Below are 22,532 nucleotides of genomic sequence, written 5' to 3'. Positions count from 1 at the left end.
TATAACTCTAACATTTGGTAAATTAGATAGGGGAGCCTAGTCCTTGAGCCTTATCACAAATGGGTAAAGATGTCTTCCATGGGATTTGAAATCAAAAGACCGGGATAACTTACCATTGTGCCAACCACCCAATCGTTCCATTTCGGCTTTTTAGTTAAAATTAAGTAATATATTTTTGGATGAAATTATGATTTTTTGTTTTTTAAAATATTTTTTCAAATACATAAATAAATTCAACCGTCCAAGAAAAATCTAAAATATACAATTTAAGCTTAAAATTTTAAAAAATAGCTACCAAATTTAAGATAAATTTAATTAAAAATAAATAAAAACATCTAATAATTAAACTACACTATTTATAATGAATTTAACTTTTTAATAATAAAAACATAAATTTTAATTTACTAAAAACATTTTTAAACATTCAAATTACTTAAATTTACAATTTCGATAAATTTTATTTAAGTTAAATAAAATTATGAAAAATATATTGGTATTAAAAAACAAAAACTTAAAAACCTAATCTATCGTCCCATCATATTTTTCTTCGGCAAAGGCTTACAGAAATGCAGAGTGATGGTGTAATGATTTTTTTTGGGGTATTTCTTTAGTTAATTAAAGTTTTAAGTGGCCATGATTACCAAATTTGACACCTCCTATTTCAATTTTAAATAAATTTAAAAGCTTTTGTGTATTTTATTTTAATTTTTTTTTTTTTAGTAAATTGGAGTTTTTTTAAAAGATTTTTTAACTGTAGCATTGACCGAATTAAGTATATTTATCAATAATTAACACAATTAAGAATAAATAATGTTGCAAGTTATCATCATTTAAGTTAATATTTATTAATAATTAGACTAATTAAGAATAAAAAATGTTGCAAGTTAATATTTATTAATAATTAGACTAATTAAGAATAAAAAATGTTGCAAGTTATCACTATTTAAGTGGGCAAAAAGGTTTTTACAGTTGGGGATGTTGAGAGAAATATTAACATAGTGCAAGTGTTGAGAGAAATCTTAACATAGTGCAAGTTGTTGTTTTTATTTTTTCTGGTGTTGTTTTTATTTTTTTAAGATGGTTTTTTTAGAATCAACTCAGTTTGTTGGGAAAACAAAAAGTTAAGTTACTCAATCTCTAAGAGGATGTATAGTACTAGAAAAAAATTTGATAATTAAAGATTTAGTAGTAAATTTGGGTGCTTCATAAAAAAATTTGATAATTAAATATTTAGTAATAAATTTGGATGCTTAATAGTTGCCTTGCCTAAGGCCTGTAAATAGAAGCAATAATAATGAAGCATCCCCTTGTTCATAGAATAATATAATATACATCCTCATGGTTCATAGAATATTATAATATAATGTAAACTGATTATTTCTTAATTGTCTAAGCATAACCTTAGAGGGTGATATTATTGTTATATATAAACATTATTTCCAATCCTCTTTGTAATAATAGTTATGAATACACTAATAACCATAAGTCCAAATGAAAATGTCATTCCTCAAGTTGCAAGTACATGGAGAAGCTCGAGCATACTTCATGGAACACTCACAACTCTAAGCACATATAGCCCACATTAGCTATCCAAAGATGCAACCTCGATAAACGAACACCCTAGATCTCAAGCCTAACCTAGTTGTGTGGTAGAGTTAAAAACCAATTTGTCTTCTCTAAAGCTATCGTCGTTGGACTCAGACCATAAATTTTGTGATATTGTCTTTAAATAGATTTATGTAAGGAATGCCACAGTTTTATCATTCATGTTAAATGCTAGTGTCCTCGAAATTTTTGAAATATTGAAATAATCATAAACCACGATTCTTCATATGGGGATCTATCCTTTTAACCTTATCATAAGGGATCAAGGTTTTTTCAAGGAGTTATTTGATACGACGAAGTTTATATTAAACCTTGAAGATCTTCATTGTAAAAGGCCTAAAGTGGTTAATGTTGGCCAAGATTACTAATAGGTATATATGGAGATGTTGGTTTTCCCAGTTAAATATTTCCATGATAAATATTGGCTCTAAGTGCATGCATTTTCTATTGTCTTTGATATTTCTCTATATGGGTTTTAACAAGTTGCTTTAGAATTGTGTAGGCCTGGCCTCTCTAGCGAGGATGACTTGGGTGGTTTATGTTCTATCATAACCATGTACAAGCAAATAAATATCTCATTAGAGAAGCCTTAGATATTTGGCTTACATGATGAAGCAATAGAGGTAAATATGTTGCTCGAATGCTTGGATCTACACAGAATAACTTGAATATTTTCATGGATTTCCATATCAATTTCATGAATGCTTGAATTTGTCGATATCAAGTATATATTTGATGGATATATTAGATTTGAGAACAACTCTATGTGAAGATATCAAGATTCTGACCATGAAACTCATTCTTACTGGTGGTGAGATATGTTGGTGTGTCCTTGAAAGAGAAGGAATCGTAGGAAATGACATTTCTTGTGTGAGGCCATATATGCACTAATCATGTTGGTGAATACTCAAGTGAATCACTTGTGTATCTGCTACAATGTGCATAGATATTATTAGTGAGAAATATGAGCAAGATAAAATGGGCATGATGCATTGATATATTATGGGTGTTGTTGTATCATATGTTGTGCATTATTGCAATTGCTACTACTCTTATAATGTAAGGAGAAGAGTATGATTCATGTCTTAGATCAGTGCTCCAATGAGTGAAGCTACAATGAACGAAAAAGAGGGACAAAAAAAAAAAACCCTATGGTGATCGAGAGATACCACAATATATTATTGCAAGGATGTAAATTGCACCTGCCAAATCAAGTGTAGAATATCCTCCTCTAAAGATACTTCCCATTGAAATACCCATGTGAAACAAAGTCGATGTTCCATCAAGGGAATTCTAGAGGAGGAGACATTATTGCCTTGGATGTTTTATTTTCCCTCAAGAGTAAATCTATGTTAGTAGCTAGAAAAATAAATCACTTAATTATTCCCCTTGGTAGGAATTTGTAAAAGCTATATTTGTTGCAATAGGTCGCAAAGGATATCTTTCACTAGTTTATTGGTAAAAGAAATGGTCTCTAATGTCTACAAAAATAATTTCAAGCTCTATGTGATGGGCCTCCTAATAGGTACACAACAAGGCCCATTTGGCCATCTTTTAACATACTTTTACCTCTCTCTCTGCATTTGATGACATGTTTTGAGCTATAATGTGTTCATTAGGTAGGGAAAAGAATATTGTCATATCCTATAGCTTGACATAATTGAATGTGCAAGAAGAAAAGCATTTAATGTGCAAGGATACATTGGAAACTGACTGGAGGAGATGTAGGAGGCTTGTCCCCTACATTTACTCACCTACGACTCAACTTGCACCCTAGATTTATTCTTCCAAAACTTGGCATGCTCCCTGTATTTACTCACCTACAACTTGACAAGCTCCCTATATTTACTCACCTACAACTCGAGGATCTATTAAACAACGTATGTACTCAAGGAATGTGAGGATCTCAGGGAGCTAGATCCACCTTTATAGGGATTTTGGAGGGAATCAACCCTCCTTCCAAGGAGGTTTCTCCCTTAACCATATTTTTATAAATAAAGAAGCCCAAGGGCTCAATAGGATTCAAAATTTTAGAGAAGGATAGAGACTACTAGAGCTAGGAGCTTGTACTTGTCATTTTCAATTCTCTCATCATGTACTTGAGCATTGTTTGATATCAATGAAAAGCATTTTGTCATCTTAAATCTGAGTGTGTTTTATAGGGTTGAGTTCCCTTGGGTTAGGACCCAACCCAAGCACTCTAGTCTCTCTCCCTTGTACATTTCTAATATGCATTTTCTTTCCTGTGCTTAGTTTAGTAGTAATTTTTTTATTGCAAGATTTGTCTATGAGAAAATTTTATTTTACGTATTTGTCAATCATCTCTCTTGTGGGAAGTGTGGTTGTATACTTTTTGTTGGCAAGAAAAAACATAGTTTTTCTCCTTCTGCAATAGTTAGATCTTCAATTAGCTTTCCTTTTTGCATCTATATTTTCTACAATTTGTTTAGTAGTCTTTTCAAGCATAAAAATCATAATCTTTCTTGTGTGTAGGTAATACTATTGGGTTGTAGGGATGAGAACTATCATTTTCACTTGTTATCCTACCAAAAACACCCTCCTTCCCTCCTCAACAACTTCTTCAAGCAAAATATTCACCGAGAACTCATTTCAGATTTGTTAGAGGCCATTCTTTGCCTCAAATTCCCTTGTTCAAGATGGGCTCCTAAGGGGCACTAAGATTGGAAAGGACCTCATTGATCCATACTTATGCAGGAATGCAACAGAATACAGATATAAGCATAAACACAAATATGCAACAGAAATAAAACTTCATTTCATTAATATCAAAGAATTGAAATATGCTTACATACAGAATGGAAATAAACTGGCTCGGGTGATGGTCGCTTATCTCTAAGAAGAGATGTGGTGGCTACATGCCTCTGAATTGTGTTACAATGAGGCTCGAAGGCCTGTTTATTATTTAGAAACAATGGAAAACTCCAAACATTTAAAAACCTAACCCTAGGAGATGAAGTGCCAAAACTATGGGCTCTGTTGGGGTAAATTGGTACATCAACTTCCCGGGGCGGTAACTTTGGCATACGATCTTTGTTTGACGTGCGCGATACCTCGTTAGAAAGATCTATCCAAGGAATATGAATTTCGACCACAAACATGATTCAAAAATTTATGTATTCCCATCTTCCAAAAAAAACATCGTTTAGGGCCTCAAAACGGCTTCGGAAGTTCAGGACCCGAAAAACTGCCAAAAATAGTAAATTGTGCTACAATTATAGAAACTAAAAGAAATAATGGTACAATAGTGGGGGTCCAAGTGGAATAGGAAAGTGAACGCCAATATACACCTATATCAATCCTGCCCCCTTAAGAAGTAATGGACCCCATTGCATTGAGTTCCTCTATGAGATGGGGAAACTTCTGGTGAACTTGGTCCCTGGTAAGCCACTTGCCTTGGTGCAAGAGCTGGTCAGCTTTGGAAACCCAATATAGTTGGATCTTTTGCTCGCTAGTTTTATTAATCTGCATGTCCATGATCTGATCATTTGCGGCACGTTCCATGCAGTCGGGGTTTAGCTCTTTTCATGTGAGTTGTTCTGCAATGTCTGATCTGTCCAGGAATGGTGGAAAGTATGGTTGAAGGCGGCCCACATTGAAGACTGGGTGTCGGCCAAGGAATGGGGAAATGTTGAAATCATTATCTCCCATAGCCTTGGTAATGGTGTAAGGCCCATATCGAAGTGGTCTGAGGTTCTGATGGGATCTAGTAAGGCGTTCTTTCTGCAAATGCAACCAAACTTTGCCGCCCACCTAAAACTTGTGTGGCACCCACTGTCGATCATGTCACTTCTTTTACTTTGCATTGGACTTCTCCAAGATGTCATGAACCTGCTGGCGAATGTGTTGGATGCGTTTAATAAATCAGGTTTCTTTATCAGCCTCAGACAGTACATGTGTGGATTTTGTCTCTATAGTCGCATGAGGCACGGAAACATCAATCAAACACAATGTTGAAATCCTAGACCCACTTGAAAGGGACTGCAACCAGACAAGCTATGGATAGCTTTGTTATAATTGTGTTTCACATAGGGAAGGCTCTCATCCCAGGTTCGTGGATGCTTGGAGTTGTACATGCGGAGTATGTGCACTATCATCCTGTTGACGACCTTTATCTGGCCATCAGTCTGGGGTGGAATGCAGTCGACTTGGTGATATCTTCCTCTTCTTGTGTCTTGGGACACTGTTCAAAAGATAACTTCACACCTACAGGAATAGGAACCTTCACCGGTTTACTATCCTGCATATTAAACCTCTGCAGTATTGTCTCGACATAATTCCTCTGGTTTAACCAGAGCTTCCTATTTGCCCAATCTCTTTTAATTTCCATGCCCAAAATATAGTTTGCAGCACCAAGATCTTTCATGTTGAATTTGGAGGAAAATTGGGTCTTCAAATCCTGGATAATTTCTTTGTCATTTCCAACCAGCAACATATCATCCACATACAAGACCAAATAAATAACACAGTCACCAATTAATTTAAAATACAAACAGTGATCTTCTTTGCTTTTGGTGAAGCCAAGTACCCGTATAAATGTATCAAATTTCTGATACCACATCCTTGGTGACTGTTTTAACCCATACAAAGACTTCTTTAACTTGCATACCAGTTCTTTCTTACCCTTCACAGCAAAGCCTTCGGGTTGCTTCATGTAGATCTCTTCTTCTAGATCCACGTGAAGAAATGTTGTCTTCACATCCATCTGTTCTACCTCAAAATCAAAAGTAGCAGCAACAGATAAAAGTAATCTAATAGAAGCTACCTTGGAAACAGGAGAAAAAATATCACCAAAATCAATTCCAAGCACCTAGGAATAACCTTTTGCTACCAACCGAGCTTTGTATTTCTCCACCTTTCCTTCTGCATTTGTCTTCTTCTTGAACACCCATTTGCTGCCAATGGGTTTCCTTCCAGCCGACAAATCCACTAGATCCCAAGCCTCATTTTTATGCAAATATGCCATTTCATCAACCATGGCCTCTTTCTAGAGTTTTCCATCCTCTGAATCTACTGCTTCCTTCACAGTACTGGGATCATCATCAGTAATAGATAAAGAAAAATTTGAACAGAAGGCAGATGGACTATACCTTTCTGGTTGCCTTCTTCCTCGAACTAATCTTCTCACAACAAGAATTTGTGGCTCTTCATCTTCTAATTCCTCTTTTTCTGTAGAGTCTGATTCTTCCTCCTTAAGCTCAAACTCTATCTTCTCAGGTTCCTTGTGTTGGACTTCATGTTCAATAACATCTTTCACCTCTCTAAACACCACATCTCGGCTGTACACAATCTTCCTTATTACTGGGTTCCAAAGCTTATAACCCTTTAAACCATCATTATACCCAATACAGATGCACTTTTCAGATTTACTATCCAACTTTGTTCTTTTCTCCTTTGGAACATGTACATATGCATCACATCCAAATATCCTCAGATGTGAAAGAGAGGGTTTCTTACCAGTCCATACCTTCTTGTGGAGTCTTATCATCCAACGCTGATGAAGGTGATCTATTGACCAGGTAACATGTTGTCTCCCATGCCTCTACCCAGAGTTTCTGTCCTAACCCGACACCAATGAGCATGCTTCTTGCCCTTTCCATCAACGTCTTGTTCATTCTTTCTACAACTCCATTTTGCTCAAGTGTGTATGGAGTAGTCTTTTGCCATGCTACACAACACTTCTTACATAATTCTTCAAATGCCTTCTTGCAAAACTCTCCACCATTATCTGTCCTTAGCACCTTTATCTTCTTCTTTGTCTGGTTTTCCACCAGAGCCTTAAATTCTTTAAACCTGGCAAAGACTTCAGATTTCTTCTTGAGGAAATATATCCATGTATTCCTTGAGAAGTCATCTATAACTGATACATAGTACACAGACTTACCAAGTGATGGAACCTTCATAGGTCCAAACACATCACTGTTCAAAAGCTCTAATATTTGTTTTGCCCTCTTACCACCAGAGGGGAAACTCACCCGATTCTACTTCCCATATACACAATTTTCACAAAAATCAAAATCCAAAGAGATATTAGTCATAACTTCTACCATACCTTTACCATGAAGTATTCAAAGGCCCTTCTCTCCAATATGTCCAAGCCTTTGATGCCATAACATGGTCTTTTCTCCAGAGACCTCTAGATTTTCTGCTCCACTTTCAGGAACCACAAAACTGTTTCACCCATCAACAACAGTGCTACCTTGAAGCTTTTACATGGTTCCAATCCGAACTCCCCGCATCAATACCAGTGATCCCCGAACCATCTTGCAGGTATCTTTCTTGAACACTACTTTTACACCTACATCATCCAACTTGCTTACAGAAATAAAATCTATGGCTAATGCAGGAATATGTAAAACACCTGGAAGTGTTCTAATCCTTCCACCTTGCAAATTCAACTTGACTTTTCCACGACCAATGATTCTAGCCTTCTTGTCATCCCCCAAGAAGACATCACCACCATCATATTTCTCATACTCGCAGAACCGCTCTCTATGGGGAGTGAAGTGAAAGGATGCACCTGAGTCAATCAACCATGCCTCATGATCTACATGTGTACTTGAAGAAGCCAAGTACACATTCCCACCTTCATCTGAGATGGTTTTCGCCTCTGCAGAAGGAGCATCATCATATCCCTTTCCTTTATCAGGATCTTTAGATTTACAGTCCCTTTTGTAGTTCCCTTCCTTTCCACATTTCTAGCACACCTTTACAAGTCTTCCTGGAGATTTAGATCTCCCTCTAGATTTAGATCTCCCACTTGATGACTTATTTTTGTTTCTATTATGGGGGCGTCCTCGTACAAACAAGGCGTCATCATTCTGGCTCTCCATATTCTTTCGTCTCATCTCCTCTGTCAGCAAGGATGAGACTATTTCATCAAACTGCAAGGAAGTTGCATTGCTACCTATTGCAATAACCAAACTATCCCACGAATCTAGTAGAGAACACAACAAACTGATGCACTTATCTTCATATAAATTTTAATATGAATAAATAATAATGACTTACCATAGTATTAAATGCGTTCATATGCTCTGTCACCGAGTCTCCATCTTTCATCCTCAGGTTATACAACATTTTTTGTAGGAACAGTTTATTCACCAAAGACTTAGATTGGTACAGAGTCCCTAACTTGTCCCACAACGCCTTTGCTGTAGCTTCCCCTGATACATTCAACAATACTGAATCTAAGACACACAATCGTATTGTTCTCTTTGCCTTACAATCCAACTTCTTCCATTCTTCATCGGACACTCTCATTGGTTTAGTACCTAGATGTACCGCGATCCACTGATGTTTATCCACCAACAGATCCTCCATCTCAAGTTTCCATAACTCAAAACTTTGACCATTAAATTTCTCGATCTCTATCTTTCCACTACTTGCCATCTTCTTTCACCACCAGAATCAATCCTGCAGATCTCCCATTGAACAGGGTCTACCACAGGCCCGAGCAAAACCCCTCAACAATAAAGGCATCCCCTTGAAGCCAAAACAACTCCGATACCAAATGTAGGTTTTAACCCCATACAGAAATTACCTGCACATGAATTCTAAAACATAGAAAATAAACAATGCGAAAGCATAACACATATACACAGATATTTTCCCCTGGATCCCAAAACTGGGACTACCAACTTGATTTTTTTCATTATGTTCCTTTCAATGTTACAATAGATATATATACATGCCGAAGCATCCAATACCGTGGACAAAAAACCATTGCGCCCAAAACCATGTGCGAAAACCATGCACGAAATCATAGGTAGGTCCGCCTACCTAATATAGGGTCCAACAAAAATCCCCGGGGCGCTACCCCAGACCCCGTAGAGGGGGGTTAATCGCCCCCCTCAAACCCCCTGTGACCCCCCCACTGTGCAATTGACACAACAAAGGGCGAACCCCCCGATTAACTAGGGAGGCTAGTCGTGGAAAGAATATAACACAAATCAGCTTGGCACGCTCGCTTGAAGGAACACAAAGGTGATCGAAGTAGAATAATAATGTGTCTTGAAGATGGAAATAAGGAACTTTCTTTCCATATAATAGCATCTAGTATGTGGAGGCGAACTCTGGATCATTTTTGTATAGTTGCGGCAATCTAGAGGTCTCGTGGCCACAAGAGTTGAGAACAGTAGTCAGTGTTGAAACTGGGGACCGGTTGAGGTAGTTTGCAACATGATTGGTGTTGCCCTTTTTTTATTTAATGTTCAAGTGGAATTGTTGTAGATATGTAGACCACTTTGGATGGTTATCATTCTGCAACCTCCCTTGTGTCTATATAAACCGAAGAGGTCGGTGATCAATGTGGATGACCATCTCCTTCCCCAGAATGTAATGATTCCATTGCTAGCAAGCCTACACTATGGAATACATCTCTTTGTCATAGGTTGGGTACTTTTGAATTGTATCGGAAAGTGTCTCACTATGATATGCCACTGGATGCCTAAGTTGGGTGACGACTGCACCAATAGAATAGTCAAAGGCGTCTGTCTCAATTTCAAATGGTTGTTGCATGTCTAGAAATGTGAGTATCGATGTAGAGCAGAGGCGATGCTTCAAATCAATGACTGCCTTCTATTGGGACTCGGACCAGGAAAACTTTTCTTTTTCTCCACTCTTGGTGATCTTACTCAAAGGCCAAGTGATATGGGAGAATCCCAACACGAACCTTTGATAAAAGTTTGCAAGGCTAAAAAAACTATGAAGCTCTGTTAGAGTGGTTGAGACTGGCCAATCCTGAATGACTTGGATCTTAGTCAGATCCACATGCATGCCTCATTCATCTATGATGTAACCTAGATATTGGACCTGACTCATGCCAAAGGTGCATTTCTCCACTTTGGTACATAGTTTGTGATGTCGCAGGGTTTGAAGGACCTGCCGAATGTGTTGCAAGTGTTCTTCCCAACTCTTGTTGAAGATGAGGATGTCGTTCAGATAAACAACCATGAATGAGTTGGTGAAGGGTCGCAGGATGTCATCCATTAGTCTTATAAAAGTAGCAGGGGCATTTGTCAACCCGAAGGGCATAACCAACCATTCAAAAAGGCCTTCCTTGGATTTGAAGGCATTCTTCCATACATATATGGGCTCTATTAGAACTTGGTGATATCCATACTTTAGATTGATCTTGCTAAAATACTTGGACCCCTTGAGTTGGTCCATAAGGTCATCAATCTATGGGATTGGATACCTGTTACTGACAATGATTTTTTTTAATGCCCAATAATCAATGTAGAGCCTCCAGGTCCCATCCTTCTTTTATACAAGTACAATTGGGCTCCCACAAAGTGAGGAACTTGGTCGGATGTGCCCTTTCTGAAAAAACTCCTGGATTTGCTACTTGATCTCTTCATTTTCCAGAATGGAGAAGCGATATATGGCCCCTTGGGTAGAGGTGCTCCGGGAGTCAGATCGATCAAATGCTTAACCTGACAATGCAAGGGTACCCCTGTGGGTGAGGAGAAGATGTCCCTGTATTCCTCCACAACCTTATCCACCTGCTTCTACTATGTGGAGGAATCCTTCCATGGATCCATGGATGTGGCCACGATATTACCCTTACTTTGAGATCGAATAAAAAAGAAACAAATTTCATGTTCTAGGAAATTATCTTATTGCATTGCTTAGCAGAGGTCAAAGAGATGGTGATAGGTAGGGCTACCTCTGGTATCCTGTATAACTTATTACCCAAAGAAATAATAACAGTGCGAGGCCTTGACTCACACACATCATGACACTTCCACAAGTATGGTTGGCCTAATAAAACATCACAAACTTCAAGAGGAGAAACATCACACAACACCTCATCTGTGAAGGGCTTGATGATATAGAGAAGGTGGCACTATTTGCTGACATGGAGATCTTGTCCTTGTTGAAGCCACCCGATGGTGTATGACTGTGGGTGTGGTGTGGTTGGTAGGCCCAACCACTTCACGATCTCTATTGAAATGAGGTTCTTTTGGCTCCCGTTGTCGACAATGAATTGCAGTGGTGAACCCTTCACCCACATCTGTGAGTGGAAGAGACGCTCCCCCTCCTCTGGATCTTCAGACTCAATCTTCTGGATCTTGGTGGTGGAAATAGTGGCGTTGGGCTCCACATCAATAATCTTCTTCCCTTTATCATTTCCCTTTGTCAGGATCTGATTCAGAGTCAGAACATGCATCTTATTTTGAATCCTTCAACTCAACCACCAGTGACTGCTTGGCTTGACACTCACTTGTGTTGTGAGTGGGGCTCTTATGGAACTCACACCACTTTCCTATGTCGCTCTTTGTCTTCGTGGTGTTGTTCTTTTCTTGCGGCTTTGATGGGTTGTCCTAGGTCACCCTGCCTTGAATTTTTCCTTTGTTCTATGGTTTGGGGGTGCATTCCCCTTGCTTCAGATTCACAGTTACAAAGTCTCACTTCTTCGGTTTAAATTTTAGCTCAATCTTAATAGTGTATTGGTAGGTGGCGCAAAGAGAGGATATGTCTAGGATCTCCATCTCATCATGGATGTATTTGTGTAGACAACTGCAGTACTTGAGTAGCAGATTCCACTCAGAGTCCTTAATACCCAACTTCGGCAAAGGGTATGTAATATATGGAATTATAACTATGGATAAGTATATCTTCCCTAAGTGGGTATTTACACTTAGAACAACTGAAGTAAAGATGTTTAACCTTTTCATAGAATAAATAGATAAGATAAAAGAACCTACTTGTGATCCTTCGCTTCCTTTGATCTCCTTTGAGTTGCTCTCGTCACTCCCGCTCAAACTGAATTCACTCAATTGGTACCTGCCAACATAAACAGAAGACGACAACAATCAAAGCATATGATCTATTTATTGTAAACAAATGGAATCGACAACATTTGAACATACATTCATCATAGATATAGACAAAAGTATTGGAAAAGGAACAAACAACTTTATTGATTGATAGAAGGAGAAGTTACACCCAATGTGGTTCGATCTCGTGTCACTCATCCAGCTTAGTCCAAACCCTCATCACACTAATAGCAACAGCATTCCAACAACATAACATTAATTTGACAATGATTTCAAGTCTCTAAACCAACAGTATTTCTCTATAATATCAAAGCTCCCTTGGCTCTCTGATGGGAGGCGAATTTATAGATGAATGCAAGTGGTTTTGTCATTAATATGGCATTGAATGGTTTTCCATAATTGGATTATTAGTTTCCATGTTCAAAGGGATGAGAGGATAGAGGATTAGATGATCCAAGGCTATCGTAAGTCGAGCTCATCTTGATAGGATAGGAGTTGGTTTCCTTTTAGAAGGCTCTAGAAATGAGAAATATACTCAGGATCCAATGAAAATTTTGAGGATTCTCGCCCAGCGCAGGATTGAGTGGGCTTAGGTGCTCTACAACTCAACCTTGAATGGGGCTACCTTCTCTGCAGAGAACTTGCCCCTGGCTAGGGGTGCACTGGTGACCCAAGGAAGCACTTCAGCAGGGTTTGAAGTCAGGAAACTCTCATGGATGAAAGAACTCAATGAGGTGGCATGTCTAGGGCATGTAGTAACTGAATTAGGTTTTGATAGACCCTGTTTACACTGATCTAATTGTTGGGAGTGATGTGCCCAAATAGACATGTAACAATTTCCCCCTAAAGCATGAAGTAAAAAATGATAATGTTGAGTGATATGCTTTATGATGTGATGAGGAGGATCTGAAGTAGACAGTGACCTGCATCAATTACAATACATAATATCATGATATCTTTGAATTTTTCATGAATTGCTGAGGGAAGGCATACCCATGCTCAACATATAAACTTTTCATTACATGTACATAAATCAGATAGTCGTCTACAGATATAGATCCATGATAAGATGACTATCTGTGTAAATCCATCGTACAGATGATTTAGTACTCTCCTGAAATCACAACCCGGATGGATGAAACTAGATCCAGGGTCCTCTATCTTGTCTAATCGTTTGCTCAAGTACGAGTCTAACCATGTGAAAATGTGATCTAAATTCGAACATGGGAAGACACCGTCTGATTACCAGCCAATGATGTAAGTTGTTAACAGATGCGAGAGAAATCACCAATAATGATAATGATTCTCAAGGTACTACAGTACATTCTGCATGGTGTGAATAGATGTTTCGATGTTGAAGACCATACAAAGTCTTTTAGTTGAAGACCTGTGATGTCAACCTATCGCCAGAAGCGAGAAACTTTTCATTGATGTATGCAAGCCTCAAGGTACTGGAAGGGTGTTTCTAAGTCAACTTCCTAGATAATGTGATGATGTCGACAAGAAGCGACTCATCGCAGGAGGGCCTTAATGTATCCCCCATCAATGACACGAAATGAGTGTAATGATTTTGAAGACAGAATTTGACTAATGACACAATGTTCAAGAATGGTGGTCATGAAAATGAAGGTTTATCAGTATTGCAAAGGATGAAGTTTAATGAGTGACTTATCTTGAACATGTCGGCAACACTGAATGAATTGGCAACATTTACCCAAAACCAAAGTTATGGATGGTGTGATAGACCATAGGTATGATAACCATCAAGCAAATAACCCAACCCAAATAGTCACAGAGATGAAGTGAAAGTGTCATGTTCAAGAGCGACTTACTACCATAAAGTGATTTATCCCTTTTCCCATTTTCCCTAGTCATTGCTGACCAGTACCTCTTTATTTTTTAACAAGCTTGAGGAGGATAACATATGCTTGATGTATAATTCTACCCTTCGGGTGAATCCATCGCTATGTGATGTTTTAACGAGTCTAGCGAAGGTGAAACTTGGTCTTGTCATGATGGACAAGTTTGTCGCTATTTGATGCTTTAACAAGTTTAACGACAATGAGAACTCGGTCCTTTTCATGTTTAGAGAGTTTGAAAAGGGACAAAAAGAAAACTCCACAAGTTATTTTTCATAAATTTGTCTCTCAAGTCCGAAAAAGAATAAAATAATACAAGAGAGAACCTATTGACCATGTTCGATCAACGTATTCCTTTTTCGTAAGTAATCTATCTCAGTCTGGAAAAGGGTTAAACTTATACTGAGTAGATGTCATTTCCAATCCATTTACGAGCTGAAAAGGACAAGCACCTGGTAATCTTTTCATATTTTGAGAGTCTGAAAAGAGCTGAAAGAGGACTCTATGGGGATTCCTTTTTTTATGTTTAACAGAGCTCAAAAAAGAGATAAAAGTATGCTCTGTGGTCAAAAGTACATTTTACGATTATGCACGTCAAATTCACTATGTCGGTTGTAAACATGCTCAAAAAACCACCAAACGGCTTAAACATACCTGTTTCACTGGTAAAAATAGGTAAAAACTAGTTTATTCATTTAATGAACATGAAATAACCATAAAACAATAATTTACCAAGTCATTTTACCATTTGACATTTACCATTCAGTTTTGTGCTCTGAACCAGTTTTTTACCTCAAACTTCAGCAGCTGATTGTGGGAGATTATGTGGATCATTCTTCATGCTGTCAGGACCAGGTAGGAGATCTACCTCTTCTCTTTCATTTAAGGTCATTCTTTTTCAATTTCAAGCAAAAATTTTAGGGTTTTGGGGTCCCTAGGGTAAATATATCACGCCCTAGGATCAACGCACCCTTATGCATCGAAAACTATGCTGTAGAGCAGTCAAACAGAATGGAAATTTCTTTGCATTGCACTATCTAAAGATCACAGGTATGTTGGGTGCAATTTAGAAATTTGATTCATCATTTCTACCAAAAATCTCTTTAGTTTTTTTCATGAAATGGATCCTAACTAAGCCTATGGTGTGATTTCAGATTTTGATCAGATCAAAATGGCTATCACATGGTGTGAAAGAGAACATGAAGAACAAGATATGGTTTCCCTAAATGATCCTGGTATTGTTGAGGCCCTCAGAGATTGTGGGTTACTCAAATATTTCAGGTTATCCGGGATGAGGCAATAGTTAGAACTATTGCAGTTCTTGGTTCATTCATGGGATCTAGCGGAACAGGTTTTTCACATAGGGGACAAAGTGCTCCCTATATTTATTGATGATATTTACTTTCTCACAGGATTATCGAGACGTGGTGCCCCCATTTCTCTTTCAGGTTCTGTCCATGGGGGTGAATTAGTGAGGGACTACATTCGACAATTATGTCAGCTAGGTACACAACCTAGCAAAGATGGAAAGATAAACATCAGGGATGTTCGTGATTTTCCCTTGCGAACAATCCTCTTTACTATCGCAAAGTTGGCGGGTAGTGTGACACTTCATGTCGCGAATAGATCATACATGCAGTATGCGCTCGAGTATCTCGAGCCAACTATATTCAACCGTTGTGAGGCAGTATTCTCTTTGATGAAAGAGTAGTTGACTAAAGTAAAAAGTGGTAAGATGAAAAATTTCAGCTATGGATCAATATTAATGACTTTTACTTTGGAGAGAATTCCGGATGCAACCTTAGCATGTGACACTGAGTTTAGTTGGTCCTAGAGACACACAGATGTAGAGATGGGTAGAGTTGATGGCTAGACATGCTGGTCAGTCATCAATCTCATTTTCTACTGCATTCTTCAGTTGGCTCTGTCGACAACATATTTTCATAGAGGAGCATCCATATGAAGGGATGGATTTCCGTAGAGATCCAAATCTAAGATTACAGTGGGTGCTCAATGGCGTGCTATAGGTAAATTGTTTTGACCATGTATTTTTTATTTTTTTGAGTTTTTATATGTTTTGTGTTTTTTGATGTTTCTAAGACTAAACTAAAAATTTTCTCATGTATACAAATGTTGGCACTGTTCAACCAATGGATCGTCAATAGGAGGTGGGTGAACTAGCAAGGAGAAATGTCAAAAGAGTAGTTCTCCAGGATTTAGATTTGATCGAGACACTAGCAGAATTGCAACATCATATAGAGGGGTTAACCCTCGGTATACCAGATGTTCGAATCGAGGAGTTACCAATGAGACTACAACGCCATATTATTGGTGTACCTAGCTGTTGGATGAGGCTATTGTGCATGATAGCTCAGGTAGTGACATGTTATCATGAGCATCATTAGATCTACTTAGAATGATTTATTGTATGAATTTTGAGGTTTTCAGGTCAGATGACCAACATGTCTTGGACACAAATTTTTGTAAAAACTTTGAACATCTATCTATTTTACTTTCAGTGTTTTTTATGGTTATGTGTAATCCTATTCAACTATTGATGTGAATTGAAAATTTACTCTTTACATATGTCGTAAATGTCTTTTGAACATGTAATTCGCTAAAGAATTAGTCAATGTGTTAAAGTTTCTAGAAATGTGTTGATATTGAATATAATAAAAAAAAAATCCAAGAGACGAACTCTAAGGAATATACGATGAATAGTAGGATTTAGGATAGTATAAACATTCGTGAGTTGTAGTACGACAAGTTGTGAGTCTAGCCTAATGATGATTCGGCAAATGCCAAGTGAAATGGCATAAGAGAGGAGTTTGATCAATGTGATATACTCAGTAATATTGTTCATAGAAAAACTGATACAAATCCCTTGAAAACTCACTAACTCGCCACTTGGAGCGAATATAGCCCATGCTGCAAAGGATAGGTTCTGCATACTACAATTAGCACCATTGGCATAACCAACAAATGGTTCCAAAGATTCCAACATCTGAAACAAATGCAAAGTGGATTACTAACCACATAAAAACTCGAAAAGTCACACTGTGACACATACACACACAATCAAAGCATATATACAGTATTTTTACTATGCACAATCAGGCATAGTAACGTTTTAAGATACAACCCGTTTCGGGGCTGCGACAATGGAATTCCATCATAATCAACCAACTCGTAAGTTCCTTTTTCCAAAACACGCTTGACAATGTAGGGGCCCATCCATAGTGGTTCAAATTTTCCTGTTCCTAATTTATCGGCTTCCTGATCATAAAGCAAGACTAGGACTCCTTCTGAGAATATGCGAGGTTTGACATTGCGGTCATATTGCGCCTTAATTCGTTTCTTATGTGCTTCGTTGGCCAATGCGGCTTCACGACGTGTTTCATCTAGATGGATGAGTTCTAAGAAACGTGCTTCCTCATCAGAAGTGTTAGGTAACAAGTCAATTGCGAGTTTTAGTGATGAAATCTCACATTGTATTGGCAAGATTGCCTCAAGACCATACACCAATTGGAAAAATGTGAATCCAGTTGTGTTTCTTACCAAGGTTCGGTAAGCCCACAAAGCTGAGTACAGGATCAAATGCCAGTTTCATTTGTGAACTCCTATCATTCGTTGAAGCATTCGCTTAAGGACTTTTTTGATGGCTTCAACTTGTCCATTAGCCTGTGGATAATAAGGAGTAGAACTATCATGTGAGAGTCCTAACTTGGCAGTTAATTCAGTCATCATGTGATTGCAAAAATGTGAACCATGATCTGTAACTACAGCTTGTGGTACACCAAACTGTGCAACCACATGGTTGAAGAAAAAATGTGCAGTTGTCTCACCACTGTTGTTTAATGTAGGCATCACCTCGGCCCATTTCGTAAAATAGTCAATAGTGACAATAATATACCCATGCCCCCTGGCCGATTAAGGGTTACATGTCATGAAATCAATGCCCCATTTTTCAAATGGTCCAACAATGACAACAGGATGCAATGGTGCAGGTGGTAATCGAGTTTTACAGTCAAAAATCTGGCATGCATGACAACTTCTGACAGTAGAAATGCAATTGTTAAATATGGTAGGCCAAAAGTAACCAGCATGGAGAATTTTCTGTGTAGTAGCATAACCAGATAAATGTCCATCAAAAATACCAGAATGGCAATCATTTAGAACTTTTTCAGCTTCCTCAGGTGTGTGGCACCTACGAAAAATTGTATCGATACCACGACGGTAAAGGGTGTCGCCAATGATCAAATAATTTTTGGCTTGATATCGAATACGTCGTTGTTGCAAGCGAGAGGTATCGAACCGGAAAGTTTAGGTTTGGAGATAGATCAGTATATCTCCATACCAAGGGTCAGATGACAACATTAGAACAGAGACTCATCCGGAATTAATGGCTCCGTTGTTGAGTCGATGGTGGTAGAGGGAAGGTCGCAAAGAATCTCAGCAAAAACTAGAGATTTCTTTGACTTGCATTTGATGAACTCCAAATCAAAATCCTGCAAAATGACGATCCATTTTGAATATTTCCCCCCAGCAATTGACGTGACAATATGTATGTCATGGGGTTGCAATCCGAAATGACAGTGGTCTTTTGGAGCTGGATATAATGGCGAAATCTCTGTATAGCTTGAACGGAAGCCAAAGTTATCTTCTCCATGTAAGAATACTTAAATTTTGTATCATTGATATTGCGACTCAAATAATAGATTGTATGTTCAATCCCATCTTCTTCTTGTACTAAAACCATAACAATGGTTGTATATGCAGTGGTGAGATATAGGAAATAGTCGTTTTGATAATTAGGGGAATACATTAATGATGCTCGGATCAGGGTATCTTTGAGAGCATCAAAGGAGGCTTGTGCAACCTGGTCCCAATGGAAGGGAATTTCTTTTTTCAAAATATGAGTAAATCCTTTAGCCATTTCGGCATAGTTGGGAATGAATCTCCTTAGAAAGTTAGCCTTCCCTTGGAGTCTCTGTAACTGAAACAAATTGGAAGGTGGAGTCAGATCAATAATTGCCTTAACCTTTAAGGGGTCGAGTCGAATTCCTTCTTTGGACACTACAAAACCAAGCAAATGACCATAACCAACACAAAACACACATTTGTGTGGATTGAGTCGAATTTTGTAGTGTCAGAACCGTAAAAATATGGCTTTCAAATGTTGCAGGTGATCAACCCATTTCTGTGAATGAGCAGGTAAGTCATTTGGATAGGGTTGAACGATGTGTTTGATGTTGTGGAAGGAATAATTCATTGCCCTCTAAAAAGTTGTCCTAGTGTTCTTCAAACCAAAAGGGAGTTTCCTATATGCGAATGTGCCCCAGGGACAAATAAAGGCAGTTTTAGATTGGTCTTCTAGGCAGATATTGATCTGATTATAGCCAGAAAAGCCATCCATAAATGAAATTATTTTACATCTGGCACATTCATCACTTATCTGGTCGATAAAGGGAGTGGGATAGTTGTCTTTTGGACAAGGATGATTAACATCCCTATAATCAACACATAATCGTATTTTTCCTTGTTTCTTCATGACAGAAACAATATTGGAAACCCAATTAATAAGAGGAACGGGGTATATGAAACCAACATGTAAAAGTTTTTCAACTTCTGCTTTTATGGCAACCGCCTTCGTCGGATGAACAAGATGGAGGCACTGTCGTACTAGCTTGACATCAGGATACATTTTAATCTCATGTCCAACTGTACTATAATAAATACCTGGCATTTGCTCATATGACAAAGAAAATATATCGCAGAATTCAGGAAAATTAGCACGGTAAGTTTCAAGTTCTGATGGGGAACAAAATTTGCCAACATGGATGTTTTCTACAATTCCAAGTTTGGTCGAAATATCGATAGAAATGGTTTCTTTGATATTTGATAAGTTTTGTTTGGAATCAACTATGTCTATAAATACAGAATTCGAAAGGAAATCGACGATTGAAGGGAAATTTAATTCATTTGGAATATCTTCTATGTGATCTGGAAGATGGGATCGATGATGATAATCTACCCATGGTTCTTCTTCTATCATAATTGATTGGATGATTCCTTCATCAGTAGAAAATGTACATGAAAAAGGATCAGAGGAAGTACCATATTCTAACAAATGATCAACCCATACGATCAGTGATGATGGATTTGGATTTGTTGCGCAAGCAAAAAATATTGTTTTCTATGCAAGCTCAATTAGGCTTAGCGGCATGGTTTTATTACGCATATCAACTTCAGAATTATTGGAAATATTCCATGAGTCAGATGAAGTGGAAGATATTATGTTACAGGTCTCAACTTTTGCAACTTTCGTCGTTTGTGATGGTGACGGTAGTGAAAAGGTGCCCATTAGGGAATAATCTTTGAAGATACCTACTCCAATGTTTTGAAGAGATAGCGAAGGTCTGTGAACTAACGTAATGCTTCCAATTGCCTATGAACTAGAGGCGAAGAAGGTGAGTTGATCAATTACTATGATTCTGCCTTTATGAGGGAAAGCGATCATACGAAAGTATGTCGAAACCATAGCAGCCATAGCGTAAACCCACGGTCTTCCTAGTAAAATATTGTAGTCAAGGGGTCCATCAATGACCTCAACTTCAACAGTTACAGTTTCCCCCCCTAGTTCTATCTACAGGTTACTTAAAATTCCACAAGGTGTATAAGTGTGACCATCAAAATCTTTTAACGTCATAGGTGATCGTGATAAAGGCAGTGAGCCAAGTGTTTTCCAGCAATTCATTGACATGATACAAGTAGATGCACCTTCGTCAATAATGGTTTGATGAATGAGGTGATTCAAAGCATTTACTTGGATCAATAATGCTAACTATGCTGGTAATTGTGGTGTATAACCCACATGGTTAAAAACTACGAGATTGGAATCCATTGGATCAATTCCACCAATTGCTGAAAATAAAGCATGCTTTTGGGAGGGACAATTTTGAAGCACCTCAAGCGTCAACATAGCAGAAGGTGATTGAGCCAAATCTTATACTATGTTATAATTTTGCGTTGCTCAAGCTTGAGGGTTGAATGTAGATTTATGAACAACTCCCTTAGGCAGTTTTATTGTTAACTCTGGTGCAATGGGTGGTGGAATGGAGTCAGATGAAGTCGAAGTCGAAGTATTGGGTTGATCTATAGCCTGGTTATTCGATGACGACGGTGGATTACCATAATATTTACTTCGTGTAGTCACCAAAACATTAGTCTTAGGCTTAGTGGTGGATAGAATAAGCACTTTTGAAGTGGAATCATGATCTGTAGCAACCAAATGAGTCTCTGGGTTTGGAAAACGATTTGTCAACATAGCGGATGTACTAGAAGTCTTAATAAGTTTTGAGACTTCAGAGCGGCGTGGACAGTCTCACGTAAAGTGTTCCTCATTACAAATTAAACATGGGTAACGAGGTTTCCTAGCTAGATAAGAGGAATCAGATGATTTCTCTTGAGGGGGAGAATTTTGTTTCTTTTTGGTTTTCCCCTTTTTCTTGCTTCCACGTTGCTTTTCATTTTTACCTTTGTCATATGACATGACATTTATTTCGGAAGCAAGTGTATTATCAGGTGTATTAGAGGTTTGATTTGAAATATAAAGTGTTTGACTAGATGGTCTAGTTGTTGTTTGAGTGGTTGAAGAACCTATCACACCGTCACCAGCATGAGATTCCTTACTGGATGGAGGTGGTGGAATAGTAAAAGTTGGTCTAGGTGCATTTGAACTCTTTTCATAGAGCATGCCAGACTAGGTGTAAATCAAGTCTAAGTATTGGGCACAAGAAATTACTTGCTCTTTAGTAACAACTCCTCCTTTAGCCACATCCTTGGTGATAGATGGCAACAAGGATTTAATAAACCACTCAGCTAAAAGCTGATTAGGAACAAACGTTTTGACCATTCGATGATGATGACGCCACTCATGAATATGATAAAAAATGTGAGTAGCAGTGGTCTATTTAAAGTTGTTCAACAGTTCCGTTCCAGTTTCATATCTGATGGGTAATTGGAAATGGGTTAAAAATGTAGTGGCTAAGGCTGTGAAGTTGTCAAATGAAGCTTGTGGTAATTCAATATACCACTTTGTAGCCAGACCAGTGAGCGTTCACTGGAAAAGACGTAGTCTTATTGAATCATCATTTAGGGAGTTGGATGAACACCATAAATGAAAATTCATAACGTGATTGGACAGATCTTCTCCAGGGTTTCCATTGAACTTAGGAATATTAGAAGGAAATTTGTGTGGAATCAC

The sequence above is a fragment of the Pinus tabuliformis genome, chromosome 6 (assembly GCF_031772625.1).
Source record: "Pinus tabuliformis cultivar Carrire ecotype Pingquan chromosome 6, CPIR1, whole genome shotgun sequence".
Taxonomy (NCBI): Eukaryota; Viridiplantae; Streptophyta; class Pinopsida; order Pinales; family Pinaceae; genus Pinus; species Pinus tabuliformis.
This window is presented reverse-complemented; position numbering follows the sequence as displayed.